Source organism: Pelodiscus sinensis, chromosome 12 (genome assembly GCF_049634645.1).
Source record: "Pelodiscus sinensis isolate JC-2024 chromosome 12, ASM4963464v1, whole genome shotgun sequence".
Taxonomy (NCBI): Eukaryota; Metazoa; Chordata; order Testudines; family Trionychidae; genus Pelodiscus; species Pelodiscus sinensis.
Genome location: NC_134722.1, coordinates 22031343 through 22049772, shown reverse-complemented (window position 1 = coordinate 22049772; position 18430 = coordinate 22031343). Strand labels below are relative to the sequence as shown.

The 18430-nt window shown below is 42.4% G+C and overlaps 1 long non-coding RNA gene across 1 annotated transcript in view; it reads left to right on the top strand.

The window, feature by feature from the left end:
• LOC142831149 (uncharacterized) overlaps positions 1-17114 on the top strand; it is a 32054-nt gene extending 14940 nt beyond the window's left edge. The window contains exon 2 of the long non-coding RNA XR_012906813.1: positions 16542-17114. This is a non-coding gene — a long non-coding RNA (uncharacterized LOC142831149). The remainder of the gene's footprint in view (positions 1-16541) is intronic.
• The last annotated feature ends 1316 nt before the right edge of the window (positions 17115-18430 follow it).

The following is an 18430-nucleotide window of genomic DNA, read 5'->3' as shown; positions in this document are numbered from 1 at the left end:
TACATGCCAGTGCTTTGCAAACAAATTTATGACCCTTCAGCTACATGCCAGTGACTTGTAAGATCTGGGCTTCCACTTCAGCACCAAAGCTGTGATCTGTGCAGGGCTGGCAAGAAGATTCCTTTTTTAAAATTATTTTTGATTTTTCCAAAAAGTTCCTACCAGGCACTAGGTATTAAGTCTCCTTTTCAAATAATAGGTCAGAATTACTCCATTGACTTTAAGAGACACATTTCAAATTTAGGCTGCTGAAACTAAGATCAGCGTTTTCCTTATTTTTATTTCGCTCGTTGCAGTTTTTACTTTCTTTTACCCACAGTATGTTGTAAGCTATTAAAAACTCCTCTAGCTACATCTGTCTCCCTGTGTTTTGTACTGACATTATATTGTTATTGTGTTCTTAATCAAGAACAGACCATTTCCAACTGGATTCAATGATATATGAATCCTAATTTTCTCATCCTTTGTGGCAAAACAGAATTCTTTCATATGACTTACTACAGGTTGTAACCTCCCTTAACCAGTTATTCTGATCTGGCAGCATCCATGTTCTAGCAGGACCACAGATTATCCTGGACCACAGAGTCCAGGTTTATGGAGGTCTGGCTACGGGCTAGGAGGTGGGCGGGGGGACCGGCAACTCAGCCAGGGGCCCTGTGGAGGTGGCCGCAGTGAAGCAATTGAGATCCTGGGCAGTAGCAGAAGCTCTGGCCCCGGCAGCAGCCAGAAAACTCTGGTCCCAGCTGCACAGAGCCAGCTCAGATGACAGCCAGGGAGCTCCGGCCCCCACAGCAGCAGGGCTAGTGGGAGCTGGTGAGCTCCAGCCCAAGGAGTGATGGCTGGCCAGGCAGCAGTGGGGCAGGCTAGAGCCCTAGTGGGAAGTGGGGGAAGGCAGCAGCGTTTTAGCACAGGCCAGGATGGGAGGGACCTCCTTTGGTCCAGCAAATCCCCCTCACTCGGGACCAGCCAGGTCCCCAGGGTGCCAGACCAGGGTGGTCCAACCTGTATTTTCTAATTTAACCTTTCCAGCCCAGGCTGGCTGGCTTTCCTGTTCTTCCTTTCTAAACTCTTTTTTCCCCCTCTAATCTAATTGCTTTTAAAATGCAGAAAATTGCTCTGAGCATTGAAAACATTTCTAGACAAAGTCTCCCCTCACCTCCGCATTTTGATTTGTTTGGTTTCTATGTCAGTAGAGTTTTGTCATCCTGCTCAAGCCTAATTAATGGCATCTATAGGAATGGGCACTAGTAAACTCAAGGCTACCTTCGCCTCCATACATTGCATGTGCACATATCATTTTGCTTAACTTGCTAAGTACCTGTTTATGCTTAGAAAGAGGAATTCCTTTTGCTCTCCACCTTGAAGCATCCTTTATCCCTTCACAACAAGGTGATCCAGAACTCATCACCACATGACCTTGAAACCTTTCACAATACCCATCAAAAGTGTGTGTGTGTGTGTGTGTGTAGCTTCTCTTATATTGATCTACTTTAACCACTGATTCAGCATACATGTCCAGAGCAGTGCTCGCATGGGAGAGGCTCATGCCTAGACAGGAACTGCAAACATAGGAAAAAGTTGGAAGGATTATTGGTATGACTTCAGAGAAGCAAAAGTTACGTGTTTCAGAAAAATGCACATGGACAAGTTAGCATGTCTCTAAGGTAACTGTACATTATGTGAGCAAAATGTAGGGAGCTAGTCCTGCTCCAACTGCTGTTGAGAGAAGATTGTGCCACTAATTCCAAAGAGAGGATCTTGGAGGTGGTCAGGCTCTGTGCAATGGCTTTGTTACTGACCAACAGTTACAGGTGAACAGATTTGGAGAATCTGGATGGACCCAGCTCCAGTGCTAGGAAGGCAGGGTCAGGGACATCCTCATGTTAGGGAGGTGGGGTGGATTCTGGAGGGGCCTGAGGGTTAGGGCAACCACCTGGGGGGTGCAGGGTGGTGGGCTCAAATCCCAGGCCCACCTCCTCCCCATTTCCCTTCTAACTCAGCTGGAAATAGAAAGCACAAGAAATCCCTTGACAGATCCATAAAATTTCCAGATCCATGAGATTAATGTAAACCTTAGGCAATTCAAATGGGCAATAATTTCTGTCAGATCCCATACTGTTAGCTGGTTAATACACTGAAGGGGGCAGCTGTACAAACCTCGTTGGGTTTGACAATGCAGAGTATGAATGTGCTGTAGCACTTGGTGCATGTGACAATAAGTTCATACTCAAAGTCAGCTTTCATCCATGTTGCAATCTTAGAAAATTAAAGGTGCATAATATATTTGGGGTCGGGAAGGAATTTTCCTCCAGGGTAGATTGGCAGAGGCCCTGGAGGTTTTTCGCCTTCCTCTGTAGCATGGGATACAGATCACAGCTAGAGGATTCTCTGCATCTTGGGGCCTTCAAAATATTTGAAGGCTTCAATATCTGAGATATAAGTGAGAGGATTATTCTGGGAGGGGTGGGTGAGAGTCTGTGACCTGCACTGTGCAGGGGGTCAGACTAGATGATCATAATGGTCCCTTCTGACCTTAAAGTCTATGAGTCTGAGTCCAGCAACTAGCCCTAGGTGTAGTAAAACAGGTGTGTCAAACATAGGTGATTTAAAAGCAACAGGGCTTTGTTGCCTTGACAATATTTTGTGTCACAAGTTCAGAGAGGAACATTCGTGGCATCCCATTTGGTCTCCAAATATTCCACCAGACCTCTGGAAGTGGACATGGTGGGAGGGTTGTCACCCTAACTTAGTGTCTAGCCATTTCTAAATGTATTTTTCTGTAATAATAATGCAGTGCAGTTTATATTGATATAGTATCCTTAATTCAAGGATTTCAAAGTATTTGGTAAAGTTTCATTCATTCTCACAGCATGGTTGTAAGGTAAATAGTACAATATTTATTTTTACAGGTGAACATACCAAACCCCAGGGATAAGTAATTTTCCCAATGGTCATTCAACACCACAGTAACCCAATTGGAAAGATATTCTTTATCCAGGACATACTGCTCACAGTGATTTGCTCAATGCTCAGGACCACACTCTCTCCTTATATCGCCAGTATCCTCTCAGTAGTCATCCAGACCACATCCCTATTCTGGTTTGTTATTCTGATGTGTTGACATTTTCCATGATACTGACCCTAAATCTCAAAACACTGAAAAAGTGAATAAAGAAGAAATGTTTAATACAGTTTGAAAGAGCCATTGTTTGAAAAGTGCATCCTTCCAAACAAATGTTTTGCAACCTCAAATACAGCAGCATATCTTTGTATTTCCACCGCACACACACACCTAGTTCAAAACCTTGCCATCTTTCATCCTTCGATATTAGTTCATGTTCAATTAAAAAATCGGAAAGAATAAAACTTCATTCTAAAGCACATCGACTGAAAGTGAGGCTATAGCGATATTTATCTAGTTTTAATAACAGTGCTTTAGATAGTCACAACCCTGTCTTGGGTTAGATAAAACATGATAGTTTAACCACAAAATTGCAAGATGAACTGACGACCAACATGGTGGTTCCTTGCAGTTAACCCCTTTATTTAACAACTTTGTTTAATGGTGTAAACCCACTCTATCACAAACTGTGAAAATGATTAGCCCAAAGATGACTATAGTCTATTCTTTCAGTGAGTCACAAAGATCCGTAATCCTAAAATCGTGTTAATTGCTGTAAAATTACAGTTTTTCATACATCCACAGGATGATATTTCAGCTTCGCCATGGGTTGTTGCTTGTCAGGGACTGCAAACCATGACCTCAAACAAGCACAGTTTGGAATTTTTGCCTTAGCTCTCAGAATTAGGCTGTCGGGTTAGTGATTCATGGCCTATGGTCTATATAGCATAAAGCTCTGGAAGAGTAGTCACAAGTGCTGTCCTGCTATATAGATCCACAGCATTTCCTATATGAGCATGGACAATTGGACAACATGGACTTGTCAAGAAAGCACACATCAATTTCATACTCATATGTGAGCTGGCAACAGCAACACATTATGGGTCCATTTCTGCATCGCTAATATGTGGTTGACCTCAACATCCATGGGAATCAACGGGAGTTGAGAGCACTCCGGTCCTGATGAGAAGTGGCTTCATAACAGTAGATACATTTTGGAAATATTGGGCTCAAATTACTACTTTTTCCCATCTTGAATCCTACTACAAACAACCCCAAAGACCAACCAGAGCCATTCCTATTGCAACGCGCTATAAAAACCCAAATCATCGCACTGGCAGCAACGAGCATGAATAAATCATGGTTTAAAGGAATGCATGCCACTTGCACTTTTGAAAAAAGAAGCACTTTGATGACTTGCCCAATCTTCTGGGAAAAGCTTCATTGCACAGGGGGCTGCTATGCGCCTGTATCCTGAACTCAGATTGAAATGCATGGAGCAGAACAAGTCAACATGAATGCACTCCCACAGGGACCTTTTCATTTCTGAAGTGTCTGCCCTTTTGCAGTGGGAGCTCCCATTCTGAAGGCTGAGTCAGTAGAGTATGTAAAGAGACACACACGACACGCTCTCTTATGGAAGTTGTAATTTAGTTCCGTGTTGGGGTACTTTTTTGTAAGCCAGAACCAGATCATTCAGAATGAAAGGACAGCAGTTCATTGCTCTTTGTGTAGGGAAAAACATACAATGGCCACAACTGTTGTTTTCCTACAAGCCTGGGTGATCATGTTACCAGAATTGGAACAACACTGTTGAATGGTGCCTGTTGTACAGCGCTGGATTGGCTGCCTTGGGCATGCTATCATCTTAGTCCAGGTCAGTGCCTATAGTGCTTGGTGCCATCTGTCAAGCCTCTGCCAAAGCCCAGTCAGGTGTTGTGGTGTCAGGCTGTTTTTATTGCAACACAGTAGTTCACTGGTCTGGAATAAATCTGTGTGGCCACCAGTATTCACAGACCCACTATTCCATGAACCCCACTACTGGTTTTTTAAGCATTGCCAGAGAAAACCAGTGACCCTTTGATACACACATCCAGCTACACAATTCCTGAAGCTTCCCTACTTCTTCTTCCTGGTTCTCCTTTCCTCCAGGGTCCTAGCTCCCACTCTCCTATAAACACAAAACACTATTTATCCTATCATTGGACACACAATCATCTTTGTTTGCAGTCGTAGATAAAATATCATTCCAATCATAGAGACTGGTTCATGAGTCAAACTGATGGCAGTGCTCCAAAACCTGCATACTCATGTATTTGTGTGTGAGAGAGCAAAAGAGAGAGATTCACTAAGCTAACAGTGGGAAATTGGAAGCGAAATAAATTTAATGTAAAGCAGATAATTATGTATAATTATTTACTGACTAATGATTGCACCTGGTACAATCTCACTGCAACATGAGATTAAAAATATAGGTTTGACATTTCTTAATAGACTAATGTTTACATTGATGTTACTGTCTTGTTGGCTGAGCCTCCATTTTTATCTTGTGTTGTTTCATACAGAGTATCTGTTAAAATGACATTTGTTTAGTGCCGATGAAGGGATTGACTTCCCTGGATAATGGAGCTCTCTACTCTTCAAATAATATGTACAGCACAAGCACAAAAACTTTACATATTCTTGCTACATACTAATTAGCCTGATGACGGATATGGGAGCATCACTTTTAGGTAAAGTCTACACTACATAAGTAAGTCAACCTAAGTTATGTCAATATACAGCCACCGCAGCAATTAAATTGGTTTTACATGTCTACATTATGCTACATGTGTCAGTGTTGCATGCCCTCATAAGGACGTTTTGCACTGATATAGCTGCCAGTGTGGGGCATTGTGGGCGAAAGGCAGCAACAGCTGATGTAAGTAACACAGTGTCTGTGTTGACATTACATCAACCTAACTACAAGAGGTGAATGGAGGGGATAGAGTTATTAAGTTGGTGTCGTGGGTAAGTAAAATGGATGGGAGCTACACTTTAGTGTAGACATTCAGGCCTGCTCTATATTAGACCATGAAAGTTGACTTAAGGTATATAACTCCAGCTATGCATAATGCATAGCTGGAGTCAGTTTGCCTTAAGACGAGCTGTGGCAGTGGCCGCACAGTGGGAGGCTGACAGGCGCAAATGCATTGGCTTCCTTTACTCCTTGCAGAAAGAGTACGACCAGACGCCAGTGGGGACTGCCCTCAGCATTTGATTTACCTGTCTATATTTGACCTGATAAATTGAACACTAGAAGATCGACCTCCAGAGTATTGATCTTCTTGTAAGTATAGACGTGCCCTAATTACAGAGTTAGGTCTACTAACTCTGTAGTGTAGACCAGGTCTTAGCTGGAATAAGAACAATTCACTCTCTATGCCCATTCAGTCCTTGGCCTACCTGCCAACAATGACACTGCGTAGGAACATGGTGGTAATAATGTGATGTGGTTACTTCTCTGGTCAAAGCTTCCCATGCAACAGCTCTCAGAAATTAACAATGTTCAGATACTACCAACCTGGGCTGGAGTCAGAAAGATGAAGGGAAAAGTTTCCAGTGATACAGGGAGCAATATTGGCCTAATGAAGTCGGTGGCACAATTTCCATCACCTTCATGGGGCCAGTAATTCACCTTTGCTACCGACCATTTCCTAAACCGTTCATACTCTTTTGGTAAGGAGTTTGGAAAGAGTTTTTTCCACTTTTATTTTTACAGCCCAATTCCTGACAGCCTGTGTAAACCAATAGAATCATTCAGATGTAGGTGCCACAGAGCCTGAGGCTTCTTTCCCAGCAGATGTGTGGGAACGTTATTCTCAGTGTTATAAAATACTCCTGCCTTTCAGCTTGAAAAAAATACAGATTGTAAAAAGAAAGAAACTTCTCCCAAGGATAACACTCTGCATTATGATTGAAAACACCAGAGGTCAGACATGACCGAATAAAATAAATGTACTTGATCTTATGTATAATGTAAGTCCATTTCCAATTCATTATTATCATTGTTGAACAGATTTTGATATAGACTTCTGCTGATAAGGCAGAGTTAAATTCTTCTGATAGAGAAAAACTAGATTGTGCTGCCACAGTTAAATCCAACAGCCTCTGCCCCATTACTGTAGTACTTGAACATCCCACAATATTTTAATGTATTTATCCTCACTACACCCCTGGGAGACTTGGGCAGGAGAATCAAGCCACAGGGAGCTAAGTGACTTACCCATGATCACACAGAAGGTCTGTCACAGCTGGGAATTCTCAAGTTCTGGGCATCCTTCGTATCTAGTAAATGCAAGATAATTTGGCCTCTGTCAGAAAAAAGAGAACCTATTACATCTGTGCTGCAGCAGCAGGTTAACAAAAATGTAAGCAATAAAAAGTGTGACTATTTGCTGTAATTTGTCATATAGTAACTGTTAAAAACACTAATTTCTCTGTAAGACCAAAGCCAACTCACTTTTCTGACACAACTCACTTTGCTTACACAAGTAGTCCCACCGACTAAAATGGCAGTCAGCCTGCATTTGAATTCTGGAGCCAGACTGTCCTTTTGTGCTGAAGAGCTGAGAAGCCAGAAGAACATAATGCATAAAATATTTGCAAAATAACAGTATTCAACACAGAGTATTATACTTTCTTTTAGGAAATGTCTTATAGAATCAGTGAGTCTAGTTGACTGCTATGTTATTCCAGATGGACATAGATAATGCTCCCTTGAAATTATCAGCCAAGTAGAAGCAGCACAACGGAGGTGAATCAGGACTTTTATTCTAATTTTGCAAAATATGTGTAGAAATTAAAAGCTCTTACATTAAAGTAAATGTTCTGCAAGAATGTTTCCCTGTGGTACTTATAAAATATGCAGAAGAAATAGGAAGGAATCTAGCCTGAGTTTTACTGCACAGAAATGTAAAAAATCTCCATAATGTTTTGTGCAAAGCACATTCAACAATATCACTGGGGCAGTGATTAACACTCCCCTTTATTCAAGGGAAGGTGCAATTGAGACAGGAATTGGAGTAGCTGTAAAAGAGACATGCATTTTGAGTGAAATTTACTCCTGTGCGGAATTTTAGCGCAAATGTCTATGTACCTTATTTTGTGTCCTCAAAATAAGATCAGTTCACAAACAAGCCAGCAGTTCTAATTTATTTATGAAAATATTCAGTTGAGAATAAAGGAGACATTCAGAGCAACTATGCTACAAAAAACAGCTACGTGCAGTAAATGAATGGTTTTCAATAAAGAATTCTAATGATAAAGCACATACATAAAAATGGGCTGCAGTATAAAAAAAGATCTAGACCCTGGAGCTGCAAAGACTTGTGTCTGCTATTAATTGGGCCCAAATCTTTAAAATGTTTCAGCAGTTTGAGACAGTTGTACAGAGACACACAACAGAGAGACAACCACTCTCTTCCTTTTCTCATTAGTTACATTAGTTTCACCACCATCACGTGTTGTGTGACAGAGTTCCTTCTCTGCTTAGGTGGGACTTGTACTTTGGGTGGACTGTTCAGCTCAGAAGTTCACAGGAGCCCTCAGTTAGACACTTCCCCAGGGGCACAAACAAACTTGCTGTTTATGTAGCCATCCTCATCATCGACCAGCATGGGGGAAAGGGAGGAGAACAATCCCCCCAGTCTTTGCTGCCCTTTTGAGTGGGTTGGGGACAGGCCAGATTCCTTTCCAGAGTATCCCTTCCCCTCACTGTCCAGGTCATAGGGAGTTGAGGAATGGGGGGAACCCAGTTCCACCTTCTACTGTGAATTCCAGCCCAGGGGTTCTGTGGGCAGCAGCTGTCCACCATGCCTCCTGAGCCAGTTGTGTGACAGCTATGGTTCCCTGAGCCCCTACCCCAGCACCTTCTTTATCCTTACTGTAGGGCCTCTTTCCTGGAACTGACAGCATTTATAACTTGCAGTCCCCCAGCAGCATGCCTTCTTACCCCAGCTCCTTGTGCACCCTGAACTAAAGGGAAGTACTAGCCAGTTCTTAATTGGCTCTGGATGTCTAGATTAGCCTGTCTTAATTGATTCTAACAAGTTCCAGATTGCTCCAAAGTAGCCCGTTAGCTTATCCAGGGACGGGGAAGCCAACAGAATTGCCAGGCCCCTGAGCAAGGTGTGGGGGAGGCTCTGGAAGGGGCAGGGACTCAGGCAGGAGGAGTGGGGCTGAGGGTTAGCCTCTAGGGTTGCCAGCTGGTTTAACCAAAAATACCGAATACCCTCCCCCCCCCCAAAAAAAAGAAAACACCGGGGAAAACATTATGTTGAGAAAAAAAAGGGGTAGAACAAAGTTGCTGAGAAAAAAAAACAAACCCTGAGCATTATTAAGCAAAAAAAAAATAAAAATAAAAACCCAGCGTGGCCCCTTTAAGAAAAGCTTTTGAGGTTTTTTTGGTCCCTAACAGGCTGCCGGTGGCTGTCCACCATCTTGTCTTCCTGCTTCAGGCCAGACAGCTCCTGCGGAACCAGGTAAGCACCCGGGATTTTCACCTCCTGGCCAGGAAAAAAATCAGAAAATACCGGACATTTTAGGTGTCCGGTATTTTCTGCATTTTTTTTTTACCAGACAGGAGGTGAAAATACTGGACTGTCCGGGTCAATATCGGACACTTGGAACCCTACCTAGCCTCCCCCAGCCAGTCCTCCAGCGCAGTCTGGAGTGCTTTGCTCAGGGCTCCGCTGTCAATTTTAAGGACCCAAGGCTCTGGCTGCTGCAGCTACTAAAGCAGTGGCAGGGAGCCCCAGGCTTTATGAATCATTGGGCCCCGGGGCAGTTGCCCCCTTGCCCTTCCCAGCCCGTCAGGGGGCCTGCTCAGGGAAAAGGGACCTGTCTCCTATCGCCCTCCTGTAGCTATTTGGCCTGATTCTGTCATAGTTGTTCAAAGGTAAAATAACAGCAGCTTCTTGTTGTTAGGAGGAGAGTTTTGTGCCGGAGATTTCTCAGTGGTGTTTGATGCAGATTACTTTTGTGGCTCTGCAGGAGTGAAACAAAAGGATGGAGTCCATACTTCCCGGGGAAATTCACTTCACCTCATAAAACCTGCAAGTAAAGCATGTGGAGGATGGAGAAGCCAAATCCACTTTTCTAGTCCGGGTCTAGAGCTCAGCCCTTCTAGGCTAGTTGCATAATGAAGGATTCTGTTCATGGTCCTCTCCCCTGACCACCTTTCCTTAAAGGCAAATGCAGATGCTTCTCCCAGCCATCCACTCAACTGTTCTGCCCTATGGGGGAGCTTAAGGAGTAGAAGGCTCTTGCAGTCTAGGTCCACACTAGGGAAAATGTTGCCCTTCCTGAGTATAACAAATGGGAAACCACAGGATTGTTTTTCCATGGACAAATGCAGTCTCTAAGGCTCAGAGCCACAAAAGGTATTTAGAAACCTAACGCCTACTGAAACGAGAGTCTCTGCAGAGCGGCTGAGGAGCAGAGCAGGAGAGACCTCATGTGTCAAGCTTCCTTCCAATTATTCCAATGAGCTTCATCGCTCATTTTAATATACCATTAGATTCAACAATCTGGCTTACTCCATTATAAATCAGGACTAATTCTGACAAAGTCCAACTCCAAGTATAAAGCTCCCCTGAGTGACAAATCCAGCTATTATATCTATGGCCCCAAAGTAGCAAAGGATGTACTTAGCTTTCCTCACTGCACTGCACTGCACTGCACTGCACTGCACGTTCTTACAAGATAAGTTTTTGAGTAGTCCAGTTGTATTCAATAGGACTATTAATATGCATATAGTTAGGCATGCTAAAGTGTTTTTGCTAGATCAGAGTTAATTACAATATGTAGTTTAAGCAAGATGGTTTTGCACACGTGAAGATTAATTTAGAAATTGTATCTAGCAGCCTCTTTTAAAAATATATAATGATTTCATACTGGAAAGACAGGATCTGCTCCAGCTTCTAAATGAAGTCAATAGTCTCAATTTCCCTTGAGTCGAGTTGTAACTGGAGAGTGCTAATAAAAAATGCAACTGATTACAAGAGTAGTTGTCAGGCTTTTAATAAAGCTGTTGACTGATAAAAATCATTTGATGTAACTATTTCTAAATGTTTTTATGCTATAAAAATTCTTTAAATGTGTGATTCAGGGAATTTTTCCAGTAATGCAAATACATATAAACAATAGCAGGACAATGTTTCATCATAAAGTAACAACATTTCACCAACTGTATATTATTACCTGTATTTCTTGTTAATGAATTGATCATATCACACTACACATGCCCTTAGATTGACAAATGCACAGCGAACTGCAATTCAAACAACTCATTTTAACCCATTTTCTACTGAGCACAAAAGCAGCAGCAATATCTTCCCTGGACACGAAGCAGTGAGAGCAACAGCAATACACACTAGTCCATTTAGCCAGGACCTCTAATTACGAAGGGTTCCAATTCTGCTCTGATTGCAGTCAATGCGGCTTTTCCCATGGATTTCAAGAGAGGCAGAATTAGGCCTAAAGGTTTTTGTGACAGGACTCCAAGGCTTGATCTACACTATATGGGAAGGTCAAAGTAAAATATGCAATTCCAGCTTACATAAATCATGTAGCTGGAGATAATGTATCTTACATCACGTTTCCGCACCATCTACACAGCTGGAGGCTGTCAAGAGCAAACGCTCCCGTCGGCTTCCCTTACTCTGGACGAGGAGCAGGAATACTGACATCGATGGCGGGTGCCCCTTGAGTTTGATCTAGCGGGTTGATACTAGTCTCGCTAAACTGAACCCAGGAATGTTGACTGCGGCAGTGTCAATCTTCCACATAGTGTAGATGTGCTCTTGCTGTAAAGGTAAATTGGTGTATCTCCATCTGGTCCAGAAATAGTCATCCCTTTCCCTTCCTAAGCTGCCATGTGCAATGCGTCCCCTAGCCTGCTTCTGCTCTGCCTAAATCAATGCACCTCGTACATATCATTAACCAATACACTAGCACACACTAGTAAAATTCATGTGCATTTTAGTTCAGACTATGGCCAATGCTGCAGGAGAAAGTGCATGCTGAAATAATGTGCCTTAATTGTGCAATGCAGCAGTTGCATAAGAATACTAGTATGTTCACAATACAGTATAAAGTCACAAGGGATAGATCTAAATTGAATGACACAAGCAGTACTCACATGAACGGTTTTGGCTGGACTGCTAAAGCAGAGGCAAAATGTGTGGAAATATACACAATGTACATTGTACAGGATATGCCAGTGTTAATTTTTGTTTATCACATTCATCACTGTGACATCCACATCTGTGTAGGGAAAGGAGAAGCAAGACATACAGATGTACTAATTCTTTCCTACTACCCTCTCAATCATTTCCTTTAAAAGCCTGGAACTCCACAACCGTTTTGCTTTCTATTTACTGTACATGGTGCCTTTGCTCCAAAGAGTGCACAGTGCTACCAAATATGCACTCTATGTGGTCTATATATGATGTCCACCTGATGCATAGATTCATAGGGAAAAAGATTTCTGGCTCAACTCCTCCAGGGTATTTAGGTGCCAAACTTCCACTGACTTCACTGAACTCAGTGGGAATTAGGTGCCTAAACACCATTGAAGATATGGGCGATAGGCCAGAATGTACCTTTGTCATACAAATACTCCCAGTGGACTCAGATGGGACAGCTCACGGGGGAATTCCCCCCTGTTTGACTGATGCAGCCTTCAAATTCTTGAAATAGAGCTTAAAAGGTCCCAAGAGCTACATATCTCTTACTCTGGCCATCAGAATAGGGATGATTTCACTTTCAGAGAAGAAAGGGATGACAAATATAGTGATTGCAAAGTCAGACAGGTCAGAGTCAAAATAGCCCTTTTGAATTGTGATTTACAGACCCCTTTCTAGCTACTTTCTGCAAGGAGGATCTGTGCATTATATTAATCTCCCTTCCTGTAAATAATCACCCTAAATTTCTTGTGAAGTATGTATTAGCATGCTGTGTAGGCACTCAGAAAATATGGCAAAGGGAGGTACCTAAACTATATTGAGTTTCAGTGGTGACTCAACATTTCACTTCCTTAGATGCCTTTAAAATCAGTCTAATATTTTGAGTATACTATAGATGATAAATGCCAGTTAACATGTAACTGACACACTATACATGGAGAAATCTTTCAAGTTTCAATATTTTTTCCTGTTTCCCATTCACAAGGTTCATACTATGTGATGTGTGATATTCAAGATTAACAGCTTCAAAAAAAGACAGCTAGGTCCCAGAACACTGGGATGGATTTGAAAAAGGGGCAGTTCTAGTAACTGAGTCTGTGCACAAAAAATTCCAAAGATGAGGGAGATGACAATATACTTTTTAAAAGTGATTTGTTGTTGTTATCTCTTGTTCCTTTCACAAACACTGCATTGTCTAACATGACTGCCACTAACCTTGTCAGAATAACTTTCAGGAAACATCATCACCATTAGTTGGCATTTTGCTTCTCCCAAACAAATGACATTAATGTTAAAGGCAATGAAGTTAGTATATTAAAAAGTAACATTCATTGAATTGTTCTGTATCGATTCTCCCATTCTACAATGCCATAACTGCTCTATTTTCTCTGTTAATCCAGGCAGCATAACACAATTTGTTCATTATTTACACTCCATGTCAACTGCAGTTTTTTTTTAAGGTTACTGTATGTCAGCCACAACTACAGAAAGATGAATCACTTTTTATACAGAATTGCTGTAAACTCACAGCTTTCTTTGCTAGCTATAGCGATTTGCTCTGAGCCTGATCCTGACACAGGTAGTTGACCCACGGAAGGGTATATGAAAATAGAATTTACATTCTGAAATGGACCACGGGGTTGATTGCACAACTGATTTTATAACAATAATTTGATACATTATCTAATCCACGTGATGCATTGTCTAATCCATAACCCATAGCCCATTGCTATCAATGAAAGATTTCACTAAACAAGGACTTCATACTTTAGCTAACATCAGCATCATTTTTTAATGTCATTTGCTTTTTCAGACAAGGAGGCCAAATCACAACACCCAGCTACAGCTTGAACTATAGATGTGAAGAAGAGAAGCTGGGGGTGGCTATCCAAGCTCATTTCTAGGTTTTTCTAGACTGCATTCACCTCCAGCTCAGCAAAAGGCTAGGACCCCAGACTGCAAGAAATGCAAGATGGAGCTGGAGAAGAGGACTTGCAAACAATGTGTCCAATGAGCATAGAGACAAGGCAAGGCAGGTGGGAAGTAATTGAAAGGGAGCTAGGTCACATTTGGATTTGGATTTTTTTATTTGTTGGTTTTGGCCAAGTGAGGCCAAACCATGATGAGAAGGAACCAGAGAACAGGGAAAGCTTAAGGAGAAGAGCAATGGGGATGACAGTGAGGAAACAATGATTAGGAGGAAGGTGCAAATAGGTTTCACTTGGACATGTGGAGGGCTTGTAAAAAGCATGAAACTTCCATGTTACACATTGGACAGAAAAAGGCCAAGGTATCAGAGGGAGATGAAAGGGAGGTAAGGACTCTGTTAGAAGGACAGCTGAGCACTCAGACCATATGTAAAAGATACCGTGATGGAAACTTTAATTGAAAGCTCTGAACAAACCTCTTATCAATTTTATTCTTTCCAATATGAAAAAACTTCAAAGAAGGGCAGGGGAGAGTGCACAACTGCCAAGATTTCTTGCCTTACTGCAATCTTTAAAAAGTGAAGAAAGGATAAAAATTATCCATTCTGCTATGATCACCTCACAAAGGCTGTGTCTAGACTGGCAAGTTTTTCTGCAAAATCATCTGCTTTTGCAGAAAAACTTGCCAGCTGTCTACACTGGCCGCTTGAATTTCCGCAAAAGCACTGACGATCTCATGTAAGATTGTCAGTGCTTTTGCGGAAATACTATGCTGCTCCCGTTCGGGCAAAAGTCTTTTTCCGAAAATCTTTTGTGCAAAAGGGCCAGTGTAGACAGCCGAGATTTGTTTTCCGCAAAAAAGCCCTGATCGTGAAAATGGCGATCGGGGCTTTTTTGCGGAAAAGCGCGTCTAGATTGGCCACGGACGCTTTTCCACAAAAAGTGCTTTTGCGGAAAATCGTCCTGCCAATCTAGATGCGCTTTTCCAAAAATGCTTTTAACTGAAAACTTTTCCGTTAAAAGCATTTCCGCAAAATCATGCCAGTGTAGACGTAGCCAAAGAGTTGTGGAAATACTCTTAAAAGGACCTTACATATCACAACAGTGAAGACTATATACTCAACAAGCTGCCTATCCCAGGAGGAGACGTAAAGACAGAAATAAATGCTAGTTACTGGCTGTGAATCACCTTAACATCAGAGTTGCCAAAGGTCACTTTTTCTGCCTTCTAGCTAGACTGAACGCAAGAAATAGCAGCTGAGAGATAGGAACAAAGAGGTATAAAGGCATAAAAGCTAAAACCAATAATTATAACCAAAAAACCAACAAACTAATAATTAAATGACTTAAGTAAATATCGCTACAGTAAGCATCAGATAGAGACATCAAGAGATGATGCATTCACTTTGTAATGATTCTGAGCAATGTGTTGCATGTTTAGCACTATAAAGGCAAACACTGAAACCTCCAATGAATAATAGAATCTAATAACCAATGGGTGGAAGTGATTTGGTGGCTTTCATATATGAAATCAATGAGAGACCCAAAAACATACAATGGTGAATGGAAGAATGTTTTACGTTTTTGATAGATTCTAAACTGCACATCAAATCTCTTGATGGTAGGTGTGTATTAAGCAAACGAATTGTGTAGCTGTCAAGAAAACAGGAGTGTACATCAATATGACATACTTCAGGAATGTACCCGTGACTTAGGCTATGTCTACATTCACAGCTTCTTGTGCGAGAAATATGCAAATGAGGCTAAGCGTGGACTATTGCCAAGCCTCATTTGTATACCTAATGAGCCGCCATTTTTGCAGAAGAGACTCTTATGCCAGAAGGAACTGTCTACACTGCCCCTTCTTGCACAAGAAAAACCCTCTTGTGCAATGCTGATTATTTTTAGGAATAACGGCATTGCGCAAGAGGGTTTTTCTTGCGCAACACAGGGCAGTGTAGACAGCTCCTTCTGGTGCAAGAGCCTCTTCTGCAAAAATGGGGCTCATTAGGTATGCAAATGAGGGTAGGCGATATTCCACGCTTAGCTTCATTTGCATATTTCTCACTCAAGAAGCCGCGAGGGTAGATATAGCTTAGGGGTAGAAATGTGCAGGTGCATGCACTTATATTAGCACTATAGACCCTACAGGTATGAACTAACTAGTAGCATGAACTAACTAACTTCAGCTAAGGTTCAATTATGCAGATACATGTGGTTGGCTGGATATATGACAAACTTAGCTATGCGCCCAAATGTTGTGTCAGAAAAAATTAAACAACAATCAGTGGCACATTAGACCCTAATTTGGTAAAGTACTTAAGCATGTGCTTAAAATTAAGCCCATGAGTATGTCCATTTAAATGCTTTGCTTAGACTTTTGGTTGAAAGCTATCAAATTATCTTCTGGCACTGCTGTAACATAGTACTCTGTCCTGGTAGTTTGCAAATACAAACAATAATTTTATGTTTTAACACTTTCAGAAGCTGAAATTGGTACAAGCACAGAACTTTCCTCCATAGACATGCATGGTTTTCAAGATACGGTAGAATATGAGAAGAGGATCATTTCATTTTGCTAAACTGAGAAATCAAAACGTGGAAGATCTGAAATGGGACACTGGTTAGGTCTTGTGAATCGCTGTTTACGATACAATTTAGAAGTGATTTCTTGGTCTCCTTTTCCTGGTCTCTGTGTTAATGCTATAAAAAGAATCTGTGTCACTGGGCCGCTATCAAAAAGGTAGCTGAAAAGTCTTAGAGGTGGCACTACGTGTGTGAGATCATTTTGACCTTTACACAAAGAACACATGAAACTGAGAAGTGTTAGTAATAAATTAACCACCTCTCCACTCCATTTCATTGCATCACTAATAAATGCCTTTTAATAATTCAGTAACTGGATTAGAACGATAAATCCATATCAGAACTACATCTGCTGAATCACATTCACATGGTTACATTAAAAGATGACTGAATAATGTAGGCTTCCTCTAGTTAGTATGACCTGCCAAATACTGTCTGTGTAAGTATTAAAGTAACAAGTACTTTTGTTAACATGCTCTTTGGAACCATCTTGCCTCCCCCCTCATTTGCAATTACAAGATCCAGCTACAGTACCAGGGGACATACCTCATCTGCCAAGCCTCATCCCAGATCAGCAAGTCCCTATAAATCCTATCAATCCCTCCACGGAGTCTGTCCATCATTGTGCTGACCAAGCATTTCCAGCGTCCTGCCTTCCACGGAAAGGGAGTGATTTATAGGACTTGCAGGAGCTTTGTTGGCTGGGAATGGGCCCCATGGATGAAGCAAGGCAATTGGAGCGGAGTTCAGGTAGGCAGGGGAGTGTGCCATTTTGGAGCACTGGGTGAAAAGCAGGCACCTTTTCCCTTATTCTGAACCTGACATATACCGGCTGGCTCACCAAACCATATTAAAACCATACTATGGCTGTTGTGTCTAGAGCTCCTTGGTGTCATACTTTGACTCTGTGGGCCAAATTTATCCCCGGGGAAACTCAATTCACTATTATGGTCCATTGTGTAAATGTATATTTTGGCAAATGTTTAAGCACTTATATTGACTTAACCATCCACCCACTCTACAGACAAGTGCCCTTTATTGAGGAACTGGACCCCTTCCTTCTTTCCTCAGCCACTAGCTGGAACCACAGCTCCTTCTCTACCCCTCCTCCTCACCAGATTGTGAAATACCTATCACCTCCCTAGCCTTTCACCCCACTCCCAGTGCCAGAGTCTGTCCCTTCCCTGTGAGCTGGCAGCATAGCACTCTACAGTCCCTCTCCGCTTGGCCTGTGGCCCCGACTCCCTCCTGGCCCACTGATCCCTGCTGGTTGCTAACTTGAGGCCCAGGTCATGAACTATCAGCAACGGGTGGCTTGGAAAGGCATAGACCTGGGAGGGCATAGATGTGTTCTGGTTACACTGACTCGTCCCTGCAATTTGGACCTGCTTAGCCTCTTGTCAGAATCACCTACTCCCCCCACCCCCCCACACACACTACATTGCTAGTAGCCTCAGATAAACCCCTCACAAGTGGACTGCTCCTCACTGAGAAGCTTGAGCCAGCGCATTGACAGAGAGACAACAGAGCATGATGAAGAACTAGCTATTTTGTAAAGCAGGTGTCCATATGGCAGCTGACAGACTTGCCAGCCCCCGGGGCAAGGTGAGAGGGGCTCAGTTCCATGCTCCCAGAATGGTGGGGCCTCGGAAAAAGGGGGTGGGGCTGAAAGCAGCCAGCCCTTAGTGCTGCCCAGAGCGGGCCTTGCAGCCCACCCCCAGACCTCAGAATCACCCAGTGTTCACTGTGCCGTGCTCTGGAGGTGATTTAAAGCAGTGTTTCTCAAC